We start from the raw sequence: 12,928 nt of genomic DNA, 5'->3' as shown, positions 1-12,928 counted from the left end.
TGAAACTGCATTAAATCTGTATATCACTATATTGGTTCTGCCTATCCAGGAACAGATATTATCTTTCCATCTTCTGATATTCTCTTCAATCTCCTTTTTTGGAGTACTGCAGATTTCCTTGTAGACGTCTTTCACTTCCTTAGGTTCTTTCCAAAGTATTTATTTTTTCTTGATACTATTGTGAATGGTATTTTTTTCTAATTTCTTTTTCAGCAGATTCATTAGTAATATAAAGAAAAGCTACTGATTTTTGTGTAGATTTTGTATCCTGCTACATTGCTGAATTTCGTTATTAATTCTAAGAATCTCTTGGATTTTTGGGAGTCTTCTATGTAGGGAATCATGTCATATGTAAGTTATGATAATTTGACTTCTTTTCCTATATGTATCTCCTTTATTTCTTTTTCTCACCAATTACTCATACTGTTTTGAGTACTAAATTGAACAGGAGTGGTGATAGTGGATATCTTTGTCTTATTCTTGATTTTAGAAAGAAAGCTTTCAGTTTTTCCCTATTTAATATGATGTTGGAAGTGGATTTGTCATAAATGGCTTTTATCAGATTGAAATAAAGTTCTTCTATACCTATTTTCTTCAGGGTTTTTCTCAAGAAAGGATATTTGGATTTTGTCAAAGGCTTTTTCTGCATCTATTGAAATGGTCATGTGATTTTTGTCCTTGCTTCTCTTTATGTGATCCATTTCACTTATTGATTTGCATATGTTGAGACATTCTTGCATTCCTGGGATGAAGTCTACTTGGTCATGATGTGTAATCTCTTTGATGATTTGTTGCATTCTGCTTGCCAGTATCATGTTGAGGATTTTTACATCTACTAAAAACATTGGTCTATAGTTCTCTGTTTGGATCCTTGACTGGTTTTGGAATCAGGATAACAGTCAGGAATGATTTGTGGAGTACTTCTTCCCTTTCAATTTCATTAAGAAGCTTCAGGAGTATTGGTGTTAAAATATCCTTGAAGTTCTTGCAGAATTCATCAGTGAACCCTTAAAGACCTGGGCTTTTATTAGTTGGCAAGTTTTTAATTAGTGCTTCTATTTCATTGGATTTTTCAGGGTTTCTAAATCTTCTTGGCTCAGTTTTGATAATTCATATGTATCTAGGAATCTATCCATTTCTTCCAAATTTTTCAATTTATTGGCCTACAGATTTGTTAGTTAGTTATCTTTATTATTTCTACATTGCCCATTCTGATTTCACCTTTTTCATTTCTAATTACATTGATCTAGGTCTTTTTTCTCTTCCTTTTGGTTAGGTTGCCTAAGGGTTTGCAGAACCATCTTCAATTCATTAGTTCTTTGTATTTTTTTTCTTGGTCTCAATGTCATTGTTTAGAACTTCCTTCCTTCTACTAGCTTTGGGTTTGGGTTGTTCTTATTTTTCTAGGACCTTGAGGTACACCATTAGGTTATTTGGACTCACTCTGTTTATGTGATAAGGGCACTAACAGTTATGAATTTCTGTCTTAAGGCTGTTTTCATTGTGTCCCATAATTTCTGGTATGTTATTCTGGAACTATCATTTAGTTCTAGAAACTGCCTTATTTCTTCCTTGATTTCTTCTGTAACCCATTGTTTAATAGTGTATTGTTTAGGTTCTATGTATTTACATAATTTGTATTTTCTTTTATCATTGATTTCTAGTTTTATTGCACTATGATTTGATAATATTCATGGTACAGTTTCAATTCTTTTACATTTACTGAAGCATGGTTTATTGACTGGTATGTGGTCTTTTTTGAGAAAGTCCCCTGTGCTGCTGAGAATGTATTCTGTCGTTGCTGGGTAGAACACTTTGTAGGTATATATTAAGACCATTTGTTTGAAGTTTTTGTTCAACTCTGATATTTGTTGATTTTTTTGTCTAGTTGATCTGTCTATTTGTGATAGTGGGGTATTGAGGTCCCCCACTATAATATTGTTTATGCTCCTCTGATCTTTTATGTCCAGTAGTACTTGTTTATAAAGCTCGGTAAACCATTGTTCAGTGCATATATGTTAGCGATTGTTATCTTTTCCTATTGGATTGTTCCCTTAACCAATATGTAGTGACCTTCTTTGCCTCTTTTGATTAGCTTTGGCTGTATGAATACAGGATAGCTACACCTGTCGAAGAGCTGGTAAGACCCCTGAATACCTGTTGGGAGGATGACATAGAATAATAGAAAGAGTCAGAGACAATATTTAATATGCAAAAGGGGGCCGGGAGGAATCCACCTCTTGTGGACAGGCTTTGATGAACTCCACCATGGGCCTGCTTTTATTATTCAGCAAAGACATGCAGGAGAGGGGATAGTATATTATTCTAGGAACAGCGACTGCAGTAGGATTAGGGTAGCATGATAGGGACCAAGTTTGGTGTCTCAAAGGAAACAAGTTAAGATCTTTCTCCATACCTGGAGGCCTGCATTTTTTTAGTATATGTGCTGCCCAATTGAGCACTGGCCTGTATTTTTTATTGTCCTTAGTAGATGCTATCTTGCCTCAGGATTGCTATGATTATGGTTTTCCCACATAGCCAGGAAGTCTATAACCTTTTACATACTTCTCTTTTCCTGAGACAAGTTAACACTGACCTTGGGATTGTGGGGTGCCTGGTTCCTGGCCTCCACCAATCTATACATATCATGGCTGGTTCCCAGTACACACTTATGTTTTTTGGAGTGGCTTCTTCATGGAATGTTGTTTTCCATCCATTGATTTTTAGGCTATGTATTTCTTTTTGGAATTAATGTGCTCTTTTATACAGCATGCTATTGGATTTTGTTTCTTGATCCATTTTGCTGGTCTGTGTCCTTGGATTGGTGAATTGAGGTGGGCGGCAGTGCCATTGAGCTAAATCCCCAGCCCTTGGATTGGGGAATTGAGACCACTCACATTGTATGTTATTACCATTATATATTGACTTGTATCTGTCATTGCCTTATTTTCTTGTTGATTCTCTTTATTTTCCTTCAACATAACAGCTCACCCTTCCTGGTGCGTTCATTCTATCAGGCCTTTTGTCATTGGTAGCTTGTCTTTTTCTGGGATGTCCTCGAGAATTTTTTAGAGTGCTGGTTTGGTGGTCATGAATTTCTTTAGGTGCTCTTTATCATGAAAGCATCTCATTTCTCCAACAATTTTGAAAAATATTTTCACAAGATGCATCAGCCTGGGTTGGAGATTATTCTCCTTTAGGGCTTGAAACACTAAGTTTTGGCATTTAAGATTTGTGTTGAAAAGTCTGCTGTAATTCTACTGGGTTTAGCTTTATAAGTGATTCATTGATTTTTTATAGCCACTTTAAAGATTTTCCTTGTGAGCCATTCCACTGCTCCCAGCCCAGAGGAAGGGGCCTCCTGGCCACCATTCCACTGCTCCCAGCATAGAGGAGGTGAGCTGTGCAGGTGCCACCAGCAGCCCCCCACTCTGCCATTTAAATGAGAAGACACATAAACAAGTCTCAAAATCAGACTTCCAGATCACCTACAGCAACCCCAAAGGGAAATGAGATGGAACACTCTGATACTCAACCACCTAGACTCCCTGAACTGGCAACAAAAGAGGATCTGGAAAAAATGAAATCAGAAATAATTTCTCAGATAACAGCAGAGATTATGCTCATAGTGCAAGACATGATTGATAAATCTAGAGAGGAGCTGAGGAACATGATGGAATCCCAACACATGAAACAAATGGAATCCATAAAACACATGCAAACAGATTTCCAGGAGATTAAAAACTCCATTGAAAGTCTACACAGCAGAAAGAGCCAATGTGAGGACAGAATTTCAGATATAGAAGATAAGATTGCAATTAGTGACCAGGAAAAGAAAAATTGCTTCAAAATTGTAAGGGACCACAAAAAATAAATCCAGCAGCTGCTAGACAATGCAAAGAAGAATAACATAAGATTGACTGGCGTCAACAGGACAAGAGTGCAGAAACAGGACAGAGTGCAGATAACATAAAAAAAACCTGTTCACAGAATGGCAGAAAACTTCCCAAGCAGGGGAAAAGAACTTGACATACAGATAAGTGAGGCATATAGGACTCCAAATAGCCTTGATCAAAAAAAAAATCTACACATAGGCGTGTAATTGTTAAGATTCCAGAAACCCAACAGAAGAACAAAGTTCTACAAGCAGTGAGAGAAAAGAAACAAATCACATACAAAGGAAAGCCCGTCAGAATCACAGCAGACTTCTCAACACAAACCATCAAGGCAAGAAGAGCTTGGAGTGATGCATTTCAAGCCCTAAAGAAAAACAACCTCCAACCCAGACTGATGTACCCTGCAAAGCTATCTTTCAAAATTGATGGAGAAATATGATACTTTCATAATAAAGAGAACCTTAGGAACTTCATGAATACCAAACCAGCACTCCAAAAAAATTTTAGACAATATCCTAGGAAAAGACAATGAGGATCACAACCCCAGGAAGCACAGCAGAATGAATCCATTGGGTGCAACAAGAAATTAAATGTAAAGGGGGAGAACCCAACAAAAAGAAAGAGTCATGACAATGATAAGTCAATATGTATCAGTTATAACCATCAATGTTAATGGTCTCAATTCACCAATCAAAAGAAATAGACTGGCAGAATGGGTCAAGAAGCAAAATCCAACAATATGCTGCACATAAGAAACACACTTAATTCAAAAAGAAACTCATAGACTGAAAGTTAAAGGGTGGAAAACAATACCCCATGAAATGAAAACCCCCCAAAAAGTAGGAGTAGCTATCCTCTTTGCAGATCAAGTGGATTTCAAACCAACACTCATTAAGAGAGACAAAGAAGGACACTACATCCTTGTAAAGGGAACAATCCAACAGGAAGAGATGATAATCATAAATATATATGAACCAAATGCTAGTGCACCCACCTATATAAAACAAATACTAACAGACATGAAAAATCAAATAAGCACTAATACAATAGTAGTGGGGGACCTCAATACCCCACTGTCACAAATAGATAGATCAACTAGACAAAAAATAAGCAATGAAATACTAGAACTCAATCAAACTCTTGAACAAAGGAACTTAACAGATTTTTACAGAGTGTTCCACCCCACAAAATCAGAACACATATTCTTTTCAGCTGCACACGGGTTGTTCTCCAAAATAGACCACCTACTTGCTCATAGAACATGTTTAAGTAAGCGCAAAGGAATTGAAGTTATCCCTTGTATATTATCAGACCATAGTGCGATGAAATTGGAGATCAACAGCAAAATAAACTGCAAGAATTTCATAAAAGCATGGAAAGTGAACAGCACACTTCTGAATAGCCAATGGGTCACAGAGGAAATTAAAGAAGAAATCAGTAAGTTCCTTCAATTAAATGACAATGACAATACAACGTATCAGAATCTGTGGGACACAATGAAAGCAGTCTTACAAGGGAAATTCATAGCAGTGAATACTCATATTAGGAAAACAGAGCGAGCCCAATTAAACAACCTGAGGCTGAACCTCAAGCTTCTAGAAAAAGAAGAGCAGGACAAACCTAAAGCTCATACAAGGGAGGAAATTATAAAGATCAGAGCAGAAATAAATGCAATGGAGACTAAGAGAGCAATACAAAAGATTAATGAAGCCAAGAGTTGATTCTTTGAAAGAAGAAACAAAATTGACAAACCCTTAGCCAACTTTATCAGAAAAAGGAAAGAAAAGGCCCAAATCCATGCAATTAGGAATGAAAAGGGTGAAATTACAGCAGACCCAGCAGAAATTCAGAGGATCATCAGTACCTACTTCCAGAACTTATACGCCAATAAGATGGAAAACACAGAAGAAATGGACAGATTCCTAGATATGTATGAATTACCAAAGTTGAATGAAGAAGACCTAAAAATTCGAAACAACCCAATATCAATCAATGAAATTGAAAATGTAATTAAAAACTTACCAACTAAGAAAAGCCCAGGTCCGGATGGCTTCATTGCTGAATTCTACAAGACATTTAGAGAGGAACTACTGCCACTACTGTTTAAACTCTTCAATGAAATTGAAAAGGAAGCAATACCCCCAAATTCAATACTGGAAGCAAGCATCACCTTGATCCCCAAAGCAGAGAAAGGCCCAACCAAAAAATAGAACAATAGGCCAATCTCACTAACGAACATAGATGGAAAAATCCTTAACAGGATACTGGCAAATAGAATGCAGAAGATCATCAAGAAGATCATACACCCTGACCAAGTGGGATTCATCCCAGGGATGGAGGGATGGTTCAGCATACACGCAAATCAATCAATGTAATACACTGTATCAATAGCACCAAGGACAAAAAGCATATGATCATCTCCATAGATGCAGAAAAAGCCTTTGACAAAATCTAACATGCATTTATGATAAAAACCCTACAAAAAATTGGAATAGATGGTCTCTACCTCACACTGATAAAAGCCATCTATGAAAAACCAATAGCCAATGTCATACTAAATGGACAAAAACAAATCCTTCACACAAAAATAAGGAACAAGACAAGGATGTCCACTATCACCACTCTTGTTCAATATAGTTCTGGAAACATTAGCCATGGGAATTACACAAGAGAAAGAAATAAAAGGAATAAAGATAGGAAATGAAGAAGTCAAATTGTCATTATTTGCAGATGACATGATACTCTATATAGAAGAACCCAAGAACTCCACCAAAAGTCTTCTAGACTTAATAACCAGATTCAGTCAAGTAGCTGGTTACAAGGTCAACACACAAAAATCAATAGCTTTCCTCTACACCAATGACAGACTCACTGAGAGAGAAATAGGGCAAATAATTCCTTTCACAATAGCATCCAAAAAACTGAAATACCTAGGAATCAACCTAACGAAAGAAATCAAAGACCTCTTCTCTGAAAACTGTGGCACTCTGAAAAGAGAGATTGAAGATGATATCAGAAAACGGACAGACATCCCCTGCTCCTGGGTAGGAAGGATTAATATAGTGAAAATGGCCATACTTCCAAAACTGCTATATACATTTAATGCAATTCCAATTGAGATCCCAGCAGCATACTTCATGGACCTTGAGAAAACAACTCAAAAATTCATTTGCAACAAGAAGAGACCCAGAATATCAAAAGCAATTCTAGGTAACAGAGACATGGCAGGGGGTATCACAATCCCCAACCTGCTACTATACTACAAAGCTACTGTGATAAAAACAGCATGGTACTGGCAAAGAAACAGACCTGAGGACCAGTGGAACAGATTAGAAGATGCAGAAACAACTCCAGACACACTCAGCCATCTCATCTTCAATAAAGGAGCCAAACACCCTCACTGGAGGAAAGATAGCCTCTTTAATAAATGGAAAAATTGGTGCTGGAAAAAATGGGCTTCAACTTGTCAAAGATTAAAACTAGACCTATATCTCTCACAATATACTAAACTAAAATCGAAATGGATTAAAGATCTAAATATTAAAATAGAAATGCTGAATCGGCTGGAACAGAGGTTAGGTAGAACTCTTGAAGACATTAGTGTAGGAAAAGATTTTATGAACAAAACCTCAGTTGCCCATGAACTAGCACAAACAATCAACAAGTGGGATCTCTTCTTATTAAAAAGCGTCTGCACAGCAAGAGAAAACAGCAGCAGTGTGAAGAGACAACCCACAATGTGGGAAAAAATCTTCACCTGCTCTTCCTCAGACAAAGGTCTACTATCTGGAATCTATAAAGAACTTAAAAAGATCAGACCTCCCAAATTTAAAGACCCAATCCGAAAATGGGCATCTGAAATGAACAGACATTTCTCAGACAAAGAAGTAGAAATAGCAAATGAATACATGAAAAAATGTTCAACATCACTGGTCATTTGAGAGATGTAAATGAAAACAACACTGAGATTCCACCTCACTCCAGAAAGAATGGCTGCTATCATGAAATCCACCAATAACATGCTGGCGGGGCTGTGGGGAAAAAGGAACCCTGCTCCACTGTTGGTGGGAGTGTAGACTGGTGCAACCCCTGTGGAAATCAGTATGGAGAAACCTCAAAGAACTAGGACTGAAGTCCCATTTGACCCTGCTAGTCCACTGCTGGGGATCTTCCCCAAAGAATTAAAAGAATCATACCACAGTGATATATGTGCACCCATGTTCATAGCAGCACAATTTGTGATAGCTAAAACTTGGAAGCAGCCCAACTGCCCATTAACTGGAGACTGGATAAAGAAAAGGTGGTTTTTAAATAAAATGGAGTACTACTCAGCCATAAAAAATGAGAAATTAGAGACATTTATAGCTAAATGAATGCACATTGAGGTGATACTCTCAAGTGAAATAAATAGAACACATATGTGTAAATACCGAATAGTTTCCTTAGTGTGTGAAACTGAAAGTGTAAATAAGGACTAAAATGTATAATAGGTCATGTGAAATAGGAAGAAAAGGGGCAAAGGGGAAGGAAGTGGGAGGGCTAGGGAGGAATGGAGGGGTTGAAGGGAGGGCTGGGCAAGGGTGCAAAATAAGAACCAAGAGAGGCTATGTAAAGGTGCAAATTTCCAATGATGAATGTCATTATATTGTGTACCTAAAATGTACCAATGATTAGAATGAATAATCGATAATGCAAAATAGGAAGAAAAGGTCCAAAGGGGTAGGGGTAGTGGGAGGGGCAGGGGGAAGGAAAGAAGGGAAAGGAAAAATGATGAAAAATGGAAAAAATGGAAATAAAGTCTTTGTAAATAGGGAAGGGTGGAGGGGGTGAAGGGAGGGCTAGGAATGGGGAAAAAATAAGAACCAGGATGCATTATGTAAAGGTACAATTCCCAATGAGAAATGTAATTGTGTTGTATACCTAAAATATATCAATAAAAGAATTTAACAAAAATAGCACAGGAATTTTTCTTTGACCCAATCTCCACCCCCCTCCCCCGCATTTTATATTACTTTTATCTTTTCTTCATTGGGTTTGGGAGGAGCCTTGGGATTTTTACTCCTTTCTCCCTTTCTTTTGGTTTCTTTTATATGCTTTTCTCTTTCCACTTTTTCTTTTCCTTATATTTATTTCCTACTTTTGCTCTGTTTATCTTTTCCTTCTCTTTTTTGTTCATTCTTTCTTGTGACTGTTCTCTGTCACCATTAATTTCCTTTTACTCCTCAAGTCTGCCATCTCACCTTTTTTTTCCCTCCCTCTCGTATCTCCTTGATTTTGCAAATTTTGCTATATACATTTGCCAGCTCCCCACCCACTGTATCTTTATTAGTATAACTACAAAACTTTATGAATCTCTGGATAGCTAGTTAACTTTATGCTACTGTTATTGAATACTGTTCTATTGTTAGCAGAAGTAAAGTTGTTCTATTTAGTAGATACTGCAAGTCAATATTTGGTTTGTCTTCTTGTTCATACTACAATCATGGATCTCTTTTTTATGGTTAAGCATAGTGCTTTATTAGTCCTTAATGTTTGTCAATATTCAGTTTGTATTTGGCACTATAATCAATGCTCATTTTATAACTAAAGCTAAGTTGACAAAGTTGTTGCTATTAATTGGTTTTCTTGGGATGCCAAAATTTGGATTACTTTGGGGTCACTAACAATATCGTGGCCCATTTCTGGAAACCTGGGTACTGGGCCAAATAAAGTGCAACCTCCCAGCTGAAGTGAAAGATTGTGGTTGATTCCTGGGACAGAGGCAAAGGCCAACAGCCACATGCAGATACCTCTGAAAACAGATTAACTAAAGAGTTCTCCACACTAGAAACAACACCTTCCAGTACAATCAATCGACAAGCCTCAGTGCACACACAAAACAAAAAATAGAAACCTAAGAAGACAAGCCAACAAAATTCCTATAAGAATTTCTAACACCCATGAAGGTGATCCATATGACATCAAAGGGGAAAAATCCAAAAGCCATACACCCAGAATATTTTTTAAAATATTAAGAAAGATAAGAAAACAGATCAGCAAGGCACTTGGAAAGTTCAAAAAAGACATAAGTAGTAAGATGTTGGACAAAATAAAATGATTAGCAAGTTTAAAGATGACACTAATACAGATAGGAGAGCTAAACAGAGCAATGCGAAACATACGTGACCTGCACAGAAAAGAATCAGACCCCATAAATGGCTCCAAACAAATCCACACTAAAAATTCTGTCAGAAGTACGGGCAGCAGAAGTGACCATTGTGAGTACAGTGTCAGAACTAGAAGGCAGGGCTGTTATCAGTAGCCAGTTAATGAGAGATAACTTAGAAGCAAGAGAACATATCAGATGGATCCATGTGCTCCTAAATGATGCAAAGAAGAAGGTAAGGTTAAGGAGAATTAATGAAAAATCAGAAGATAGCACAACTGCCATAAAAACGCTTTTGCTGAAATAATATCAAAAATTTAACATACAGATAAGTGAGGAATATAGAACTCCAAAAAGTGACAATCAGCAAAAACCTCAATACATCATACCATAGTCAAAATCCTGGAAGTCCAGCATAAGGAAAATCTTTTCTTTTTAATTTTTATTTTATTGGTACATTTTAGGTGTGCAATATAATGACATTCATCCTTGGAAATTTGCACCTTTACATAACCTCTCTTGCTTCTTATTTTTCCCCCTTCCCCTGCCCTCCCTTCAACCCTTCCATCCCTCCCTATTTACAAAGACTTTGTTTCCATTTTTTTATTTTCTCATACTAATTCCATTCCCTTCTTTCCTTTCCCCTAACCCTCCCACTTCCTTCCCCTTTGCCCCTTTTCTTCCTATTTCACATGACCTATTATACATTTTAGTCCTTATTTACACTTTCAGTTTCACACACTAAGGAAACTATTCGGTATTTACACATATGTGTTCTATTTATTTCACTTGAGAGTATCACCTCAATGTGCATTCATTTAGCTATAAATGTCTCTAATTTCTCATTTTTTATGGCTGAGTAGTACTCCATTTTATTTAAAAACCACCTTTTCTTTATCCAGTCTCCAGTTAATGGGCAGTTGGGCTGCTTCCAAGTTTTAGCTATCACAAATTGTGCTGCTATGAACATGGGTGCACATATATCACTGTGGTATGATTCTTTTAATTCTTTGGGGAAGATCCCCAGCAGTGGACTAGCAGGGTCAAATGGGACTTCAGTCCTAGTTCTTTGAGGTTTCTCCATACTGATTTCCACAGGGGTTGCACCAGTCTACACTCCCACCAACAGTGGAGCAGGGTTCCTTTTTCCCCACAGCCCCGCCAGCATGTTATTGGTGGATTTCATGATAGCAGCCATTCTTTCTGGAGTGAGGTGGAATCTCAGTGTTGTTTTCATTTACATCTCTCAAATGACCAGTGATGTTGAACATTTTTTCATGTATTCATTTGCTATTTCTACTTCTTTGTCTGAGAAATGTCTGTTCATTTCAGATGCCCATTTTCGGATTGGGTCTTTAAATTTGGGAGGTCTGATCTTTTTAAGTTCTTTATAGATTCCAGATAGTAGACCTTTGTCTGAGGAAGAGCAGGTGAAGATTTTTTCCCACATTGTGGGTTGTCTCTTCACACTGCTGCTGTTTTCTCTTGCTGTGCAGACGCTTTTTAATAAGAAGAGATCCCACTTGTTGATTGTTTGTGCTAGTTCATGGGCAACTGAGGTTTTGTTCATAAAATCTTTTCCTACACTAATGTCTTCAAGAGTTCTACCTAACCTCTGTTCCAGCCGATTCAGCATTTCTATTTTAATATTTAGATCTTTAATCCATTTCGATTTTAGTTTAGTATATTGTGAGAGATATAGGTCTAGTTTTAATCTTTGACAAGTTGAAGCCCATTTTTTCCAGCACCAATTTTTCCATTTATTAAAGAGGCTATCTTTCCTCCAGTGAGGGTGTTTGGCTCCTTTATTGAAGATGAGATGGCTGAGTGTGTCTGGAGTTGTTTCTGCATCTTCTAATCTGTTCCACTGGTCCTCAGGTCTGTTTCTTTGCCAGTACCATGCTGTTTTTATCACAGTAGCTTTGTAGTATAGTAGCAGGTTGGGGATTGTGATACCCCCTGCCATGTCTCTGTTACCTAGAATTGCTTTTGATATTCTGGGTCTCTTCTTGTTGCAAATGAATTTTTGAGTTGTTTTCTCAAGGTCCATGAAGTATGCTGCTGGGATCTCAATTGGAATTGCATTAAATGTATATAGCAGTTTTGGAAGTATGGCCATTTTCACTATATTAATCCTTCCTACCCAGGAGCAGGGGATGTCTGTCCGTTTTCTGATATCATCTTCAATCTCTCTTTTCAGAGTGCCACAGTTTTCAGAGAAGAGGTCTTTGATTTCTTTCGTTAGGTTGATTCCTAGGTATTTCAGTTTTTTGGATGCTATTGTGAAAGGAATTATTTGCCCTATTTCTCTCTCAGTGAGTCTGTCATTGGTGTAGAGGAAAGCTATTGATTTTTGTGTGTTGACCTTGTAACCAGCTACTTGACTGAATCTGGTTATTAAGTCTAGAAGACTTTTGGTGGAGTTCTTGGGTTCTTCTATATAGAGTATCATGTCATCTGCAAATAATGACAATTTGACTTCTTCATTTCCTATCTTTATTCCTTTTATTTCTTTCTCTTGTGTAATTCCCATGGCTAATGTTTCCAGAACTATATTGAACAAGAGTGGTGATAGTGGACATCCTTGTCTTGTTCCTTATTTTTGTGTGAAGGATTTGTTTTTGTCCATTTAGTATGACATTGGCTATTGGTTTTTCATAGATGGCTTTTATCAGTGTGAGGTAGAGACCATCTATTCCAATTTTTTGTAGGGTTTTTATCATAAATGCATGTTAGATTTTGTCAAAGGCTTTTTCTGCATCTATGGAGATAATCATATGATTTTTGTCCTTGGCTTTATTGATATAGTGTATTACATTGATTTATTTGCATATATATTATATATATTATATATTATATTATAATATATTTGCATATAGCTATTATT

At 37.0% G+C, this 12,928-nt stretch overlaps 1 protein-coding gene across 5 annotated transcripts in view; it reads right to left on the bottom strand.

Moving 5' to 3' along the window:
- Positions 1 to 12,928, bottom strand: part of Catspert (catsper channel auxiliary subunit tau) — a 122,786-nt gene that overhangs the window by 82,606 nt on the left and 27,252 nt on the right. The window lies entirely within an intron of this gene.

Source organism: Heterocephalus glaber, unplaced genomic scaffold, assembly GCF_053883595.1.
Source record: "Heterocephalus glaber isolate CG9 unplaced genomic scaffold, H.glaber_assembly_v1.0 deba00000943, whole genome shotgun sequence".
NCBI lineage: Eukaryota > Metazoa > Chordata > Mammalia > Rodentia > Bathyergidae > Heterocephalus > Heterocephalus glaber.
The sequence above is the reverse complement of the archived record's forward strand: the minus strand, read 5'-3'. Positions and strand labels throughout refer to the sequence as shown.